The 7,943-nt window shown below is 28.1% G+C and overlaps 1 pseudogene; it reads left to right on the top strand.

Moving 5' to 3' along the window:
- Nucleotides 1–4,481: 4,481 nt before the first annotated feature.
- LOC107470332 (citrate-binding protein-like) lies at nt 4,482–5,535 on the top strand (annotated as a pseudogene).
- The last annotated feature ends 2,408 nt before the right edge of the window (nt 5,536–7,943 follow it).

The following is a 7,943-nucleotide window of genomic DNA, read 5'->3' as shown; positions in this document are numbered from 1 at the left end:
TAATAAAAATAATAAAAAAAAAGATAAATAGGTCCCTGACTTTTTAACTTAAAGACATGTAAGTCTCTGATTAATTAAAAATACAAAAACGACTTTCAGTTTCTAAAATGCGAGATATTTAAGTTTCTCTGTTCAAAATATATAAAGACAAATAAGTCCTCTGAAGGGACTTAAATATATCGTTTTTTAAAAAGTGATGGACATTTTTTGTATTTTCAATTAATCAAAGGCTTATTTATCTTCGAGATAAAAGATAAAAGACCTATTTGTCATTTTTAAAAAAAAGACTGAGATTTGTGAAGTAAAAATAATGATTCAGCTAATTTAATCTTAAAGTACAAATAACAATCAATTCAAGCCACACTACAAGAGAAGCGGATGATAGCGGCCAGAAATTAGCGTCCGTGTTTGAACTCGCCGCAAATTAGTAAAGTCGCGTCGATTTTGAGTTGTGGTTTAACTTCAGCTGCGGTACTGTATTGGATAGCAACTATTTAGTAAAATAACTGCAATTCAATCGTTTTGGGTATATATAGTGAAGAATCAGCTGATTTCTTTCTTTTGTTCGTCGAGCAAACACAAACGGGAGCAGAGGCATGAAACACACCTCCGCACACAAATCCTTGATGTAATACTTGAGAAATGGATCAGTTGAAAATGAAAAATAGAAAAAAAGGTTTAATTACTTTGTCAATTTTTGTAATTTCATCAAATTTTTAATTAGGTTTCTATACTTTTTTTTTAATTGGATTCCTATACCATATCAAATTTTATGACTAAATTCATACTGTGACCAAAATATTAGAATTAACGAAATATTCTGCTAAACTATATAAAATATTCAGTCAAGTGTTAGGCATATTTGTTTTGTTTAACAGAATAATCTGTTAATTTCAATATTTTTGTCACAACAAGGATTTAATTACAAAATCTGATATGGTATAGAAACTCAATTGAAAAGAAAAAAAAGTTTAGCGACCTAATCAAGAATGGATCTAAAAATTTTAATATGGATGGATCGAATTTTAGACAAAATTTTTAATTATTTTTTAATTGTATTTTTCATTTCATAAAAGCAATTTATTAGATATAATTTATCGTTATTGAGTTGATTTTTTAAAAAGTTTATCAATATATATTAAAAAGTTATAAATTTTTTTCACAATTTTATTTTTAGCATGACAATTATATAAAAAAACACAACAATATCAATAATATATTATGAAATTATAAAATATTAATAATTTATAGTATGTTTAATTAAAAAAATTATCATATATTTTATTAATTAAAATTAATTCTTTCAAAAATTTTAAAAAATTTAAAAGCAAATTATAAACTATTAATTATGTGAAAGACGCAGCACTTTTATAGAATATGTTTATAAAAAATTTTTTAACAACATAAATTTAGAAAAAAAAGAATATTTTTTATAAAAAAAAGAACATCTAAAATACACAATGTGATTACTAAAATATAACTATGTAAGTCATTATTAATAGGGTTAAATACAATTTTAGTCGCGAATGTATAGGCTGAAAATTTTTTTTCGTCCTCAACCTTTTTTTGCATACAAAATCGTCCATAAGGTTTAACTTAGTTTTAAATTTGTCCTTCAGACCAAAATACCATTCTCCTTCTTCACCCAAATACTTAGTTTCTATTCTTCTTTTTCTTCTTCTTTATCACAATAGCATATGTTCTTCTTTTTCTTCTTCTTACTAGCAAATATCAGAAGCAAAAGAATGGAATAGAATCAGAAACGAAAGAAGTAGAAGTAGAAGAATAATGAAATCAATCAGATTGAAATCAAAGCTAACAACAACAATGTGATTAGTAAAATCAACAAATCTAACAATGTAATTAACAAAAGAAGCAGAATAATCAACTTAATTAACAAAATCAATATATCAGAAACAGAATTGGAACCCTAGGGAGAACCAACGGCGAACGACTAGGAACAACGATGATCTAGCGATGAGAAGGAGCAGCAGCGAGATGCAGCAGTGAGGACGCGAAGCAGCGACGAGTGACAAGGAGCAGCGGCGAACGGCGAAGAGCAATGGCGACTGGCGAGCTAGCGAGGAGAATGAGTAGAACGGCGACGCGGTGGCATCTTCCTCCCTGATTTGCTGGCGTTGACGTCCGTCCTCTCTTGCCGGCATCGTCACCGCCCTCCTTTTCCCCTTCTTCTTCCTCCTTCTCCCCACCTTCTTTCCCCCCCTCCCCCCTTCTTCTTCTATTTCCCCTAATGTGATTCCCTTCTCCCTCTCCCTCTAATCCGTTCTCTTTTTTTTTTCTTTTTTATTTTATAATTTTGTTTTGTTAGAAATAATTTGGTAATAAAATTTAAAATTTAAATAAAAATGACGATTTTAAAACCAAATTAAACCTTAGAGACGATTTTGTATAAAAAAAAAATTGAGAAAGAAAAAAATTTTAACCTACACAATAGAGACCAAAATTATACTTAACTCTTATTAATATTTTATATGATAATATAAATTTAAATATGTTAATATTAAAAAACAAATGAATTTTTTTCAAAATAGATATAGAGATGATTATATAAAAACCAATTTAAAAGATATAAAGACTTGAGGGTATGATATTAAATTGGTTAAGTAAAAAATATTAATAGGCTAAATAATTGAGACATAAATTCGTTACATAATAAAAAATAATACATATAAAAATATTAAATTATACAATACTTTTTATTTATTTAAAACATATATCATGTATAAGTATAATTCCTTAAAATTTTGTGGTGTCGAAACCACTACTCACCCCCTCTAAATTTGTTTCTAGATCTAATTAAAAATTTAATAAAATTATAAAAACTAATAGAATAATTAAACTAAAAAAATTACATTTAACATAGGAATATACTTTTTATAGTGAAACCCAAAATAATTTTTTTCTTTCTTTCAAATTTTTTTGTCTGATTCAATTGTGTATATTTTACTTATATAAAAGCAAAATATTTACATATTTTTCATGCATAAAATTACAAAATATAACCAAAATTTTTTTATATATTTTATTATTTTGTTAACGAAATATGAAATGATATATAAAATAATTTTTTTTAAATTTTACACAAATAAAAAATTTCAAATAAATTAAAAAGGAACAAAAGTAAACATTTTAACATTATTTTTCATAGATTTTTAATAAACTTTTAATTCCATAACATTTATGATAATACATTATACATGTATTTAAGAGGCCAATTTAAAAAAATAAAAAATAAAGAGTAAAATCCACTGTGAATTAGGTTGAGCTGAGGACTCATATTGACTCAACATATATCATGATGCAACAGTCCAATACAAGTTGGGTAAATTGGATATTTTTATCTATTTCGAACCGAAAGAAGGAAGAACCTGTTGCAGATTTTTTGTGGACTTTCTATAATTGTTGTACACAATATTTTTATTCAGTAAATCTTGACCACATATATTGTTTAATATAAATCTCAATAATTGTAAAAATTAAAATATCATATTCTACATAAATGCAATGGTATAAGTGAATATCTTCCTATATTATATGAGATATTCTAATTGCATCATTAATTGAGAATCAACAGTTTTAACAGGATTATTTTATAGACTTAAATCTTGACTAAGGATTAAATACATGTCATTAATAAACAATGGTCCAGTTAATGAAATTCTCATCTTTTTGGTTAATTTTTTTTATTAATTTGAGTTTGAAATCTTAGTTTTGGGTTTCTATTAATTGATGCTAAACCGACATTCTATTTTGTCATTGTAATTGATTGTAATTTACGGGTCATACTTTTGCTTTGGTTTATTACTTAGTGTTTCATTAATTGACAGAGTTTGATAATTGATGAAAATTTTCTTATTGTGTGACTTGATTTTAGTTTGACAAAGAATCTTGTCGGTCCTATGAATGTTACTTTTTTAGTTTGATTAATAATATCATTTATTTCAGATGATGACTTTTAAAAGTTTATCATCTAAATATGGTGATAATTATATTGCACTGCATTGTAGTTTTTTATTAATAGAATTTCTTCATCTTTTTATAATTTTGTTAGTAAATAGCATAACAAATATTTTTTTGTTATATTAAGGTAATAATTTGTTCATTAAAATTTTAACTTTATAGTTAATTTTTTTACCAGAATTTAATATTAAATTATTTTGTTCACAACTTTATTATACAATTATATTATAATGTGTTTATTACAATTAAATGGTATTTTTAATTTTTTCCTATAAATTTTTGCAGTTTTTTAGAAAGTAAAATCATATATCTTTATTTTTATGATCCAATTTATTATAAAAAAATTCATATTAAGTACTTAATCTAACAGTATCTTAATATTAATTTTTTTTTCATTATACTTATCATACCCAGGGCACTTCACTAGTGTAAATATATATACATATACCCCGTTAAGTTGAGCCGTGACCAAATTCGATTCATACAAAACATATACTACATCATTTTACAACATCAATTACTAGATATACTATTTTCAAGTGCAAGACCATGGGTGCTGTATGTTATTATGTTGCTGCTGCTTTGCACTCGTTTATTGCTTGTTTCTCATTATTCATGCAAAGGGCAAGTAGTTCGCATCACGTGCACCGTAACCTTACCGATGGATTCACTCAAATTCCGTTGGACCACAAAGTCTTTGAAATTCAGAGGCCTTATGATGTACCGGAGAGTGCACGCACGTTACAGCTTTGTAAATGGAGTGCACAAGATGTGGGTGTACTCTAGCGACAAACCTCACTCCAAAAATAGCAGAACCAATCCCCGAACTGAACTCGCCATCAAAGTAAACCAAAGCTTATACTCACATGCACGTAAAGTTGATGGTTAAAAATTATTAGGAGACAATTTAATTAAATATGTGAAATCATTTAACAATTTTTAGTTATTAATTTCACATGAAAACGAGTATATAATAAGTTTTCATCAAATACTAAGCTTAACTACCAATATATACATAATATTGGAAACCTTTCAAATTTGCCATGGTTTTACGTATGTTTAAATAATGTTAATCATTCCTAACACACTTGAAATGCTTCCATTAGCATTATGTCATTGCGCGACTGACTAATTATTTTTCAATTGTCAATTTTATTTTTCATTCAGGGCTATGATTATTCATCAGGAGTGTGGCAATTTGAAGCGCAGGGTTTTGTGCCACGCGACACTTCTGGGGTGTGCGTTATGCAAATTTTCGGAGCATCCCATCTTCGTGCCACCACTCTCATGATTAGAGCCTACAAAGGGTCTCTTTCATATTATAGGAGTCCAGTGCTGGCTCCAAACATATGGAACAGATGGTTTAAATTAAATGTGATACATGATGTTGATGCCTCTACCGTGAAGATTTACATCGATGGGATTTTTGTTCATGAGGCTGCAGGTCATGGTGGTGCCTCTCATGCCTTTAAGTGTGGGGTTTATTCACAGAATGATGCTTCCCATTATATGGAATCACGTTGGAAGGGAATCAAGGTTTTTAAGAGAAAGTAACGGTATCATTGGAATATGCGGATATATGTACAATATCTTATATGATTAAATGGGATAAAGAATAAAATTATATCTATTGTGCCGTGACTAAAGTATGGAAAAAAAATTAAAAATTCAATTAAATTGATGCATGCAAATCTCGAACCTGCAACCTTCGCATTATTAACACAACATTCTAACCAACTGAGTTAATAAGTCACATAAAAGTGTTTTACCTTTTAAGTTTTATTATCATAGGCCCATCAATTATGAAAGTGAAAGTATCACAAAAGCTTGATGAAAAATTGAAAATGCATGAGATTGGCGGGAAACTTAGTTTATTGCAATATGGTTAGAGTTGTTGGTGGAGACGGGATAACAATAATGATGAGAAGCATTGGCCAGTCATTGATTATTGAGGGAGGGGAATCGCTGCAATAGTGAGGTAGGATATATATATAAGTGACCTTGGGCGGAGAGACCCACGGTGGAAAACTGACCTTGAAGCTCCAGCAATGTTTCCTAACATTTGTTGTTATCCTCCTTTATTGAGTTATTGGTGTCGGAACTCATTAAAAGCTGCCTGGGCGTTGCCGTAACCAATGGTCCATGTTTAGAAGAAGAAGAACATCACAACAAACATCTTCAAGGAGAAAGTCATGGCTGTGATGATGTTGATGATAATGGGTTCTGAAAATGGCACTAAGAGCGGTGGAGTCGTGGAGCAAACTTTTTCTCCATGATCTCATTTATTCATTTTAATTTTTTTAATAAAATGAGAAAATAAAAAGACTACAGAGAAAATATAAATATAGTGGATAAAAAAATTGATTTAAATAATAACTTTTGGGAAGAGGGAATGGAAGAGATTCAAAACTGTTTGGATGATTTCGTCATAATGTTAGTTGGCTCAAGATTCGGTGGTCCCAAAACGTTTGGACCATCAAATGATTCTATAACAAAATATATATTTTAAGGTTTTTTAATAATTGCTAAATAATCATTTTCTAAATTTAATTACAAATTAACCTCATATATTTTATTTAATTATAAAAACGATTTTTTATTTTATAAATAATCATTTTCAAACCAATCGATTGAATTAGAAGTCACGTGCAAAGTTCAATCGATTTTTAGCCATAACCAATCGATTGAATAGTGAGACCAATCGATTGTTTTGAAGAAATCAATCGATTGAAAATTCTAAACAATCGATTGATTTACATAAATTTCACATTTAATTCACTATTCAATCAATTGGTTACTATGACCAATCAATTGATTTATGCAAAACCATGCTTCCCAGCAATTTACAATCGATTGTTTAGTGATAAACTGAAATCCAATCGATTAAGTTAGAATTTAATCGATTAGTTTGATAGTCCAATCAATTGATTTTCAACGAAACACGATTTCATGACTCCTCACGAACGTGACAGATCAAATTTAATATTTTAATCAATTGGAATGGCCAAAAAATTTATTAGGATCAATGGAAGATCTAATTCGTTATTGTTTTTATTCTTGATTGTTAATAAAGATGATAGATTTTGGTTAAAATAATTATTATAAAATAAAAAATTATTTTTATAATTAAATAAAATATATGGGATTAATTTGTAATTAAATTTAAAAAATGATTATTTAGCAATTATTAAAAAACCTTAAAAAATATGTTTTGTTATGGGACCATTTAATGGTCCAAACGTTCTGGGACCACCGAATCCTGAGCCATGTTAGTTCTTTATTTTGTTCACAATGGTTAATATTCATTCGATGATTTATGGGCGTTAATTTAGGCGTTAGTGGAGACTTATTACTATTTACTAGCACAATTGAAAATTTGAAGCAATAAAATTTTATATTTAAACAAAATACTTGGCACAGGATTCGGTGGTCCAGGAACCTTTGGACCACTTAGTGGTCCAAATAGAAAACATGTTTTTAGAGTTTTTTTATCAATTGCTACGTAGTCCTTGAACTAATTTTAATTACAAATCAACCCCATATATTTTATTTAATTATAAAAATAGTTTTTTATTTTATAAATTATTATTTTATCAATTATCTATTATATTTATTAACAATCAAATACAAAAATAACAACCAATTATATCCTCCATTCATCCTAATAATTCCAATTGATTAAAAAATTAACTTTGATCTCGTTATGTTCGTCCATGGCTTCCAAATCGTGTTTCCTTGAAATTCAATCAATTGGTTTACACTATATCACAAAACAATCGATTGAAAGTTGTAAGGTAGAATGGTAAAAAGCTTATACCAATCGATTGTTTATACTTTCCAATCGAATGAATACCTAAAAATAATCGATTGTTGTTGTTACTCAATCGATTGAATTCACAAAAACAACATGGATTTGCCAAATACAATCGATTGGAAAGTGATGACATTGAAGTTTTAGCCAA

Source organism: Arachis duranensis, chromosome 10 (genome assembly GCF_000817695.3).
Source record: "Arachis duranensis cultivar V14167 chromosome 10, aradu.V14167.gnm2.J7QH, whole genome shotgun sequence".
Taxonomy (NCBI): domain Eukaryota; kingdom Viridiplantae; phylum Streptophyta; class Magnoliopsida; order Fabales; family Fabaceae; genus Arachis; species Arachis duranensis.
Note: the sequence above shows the minus strand (reverse complement) of the source record. Positions and strands in the feature narration are given on the sequence as shown.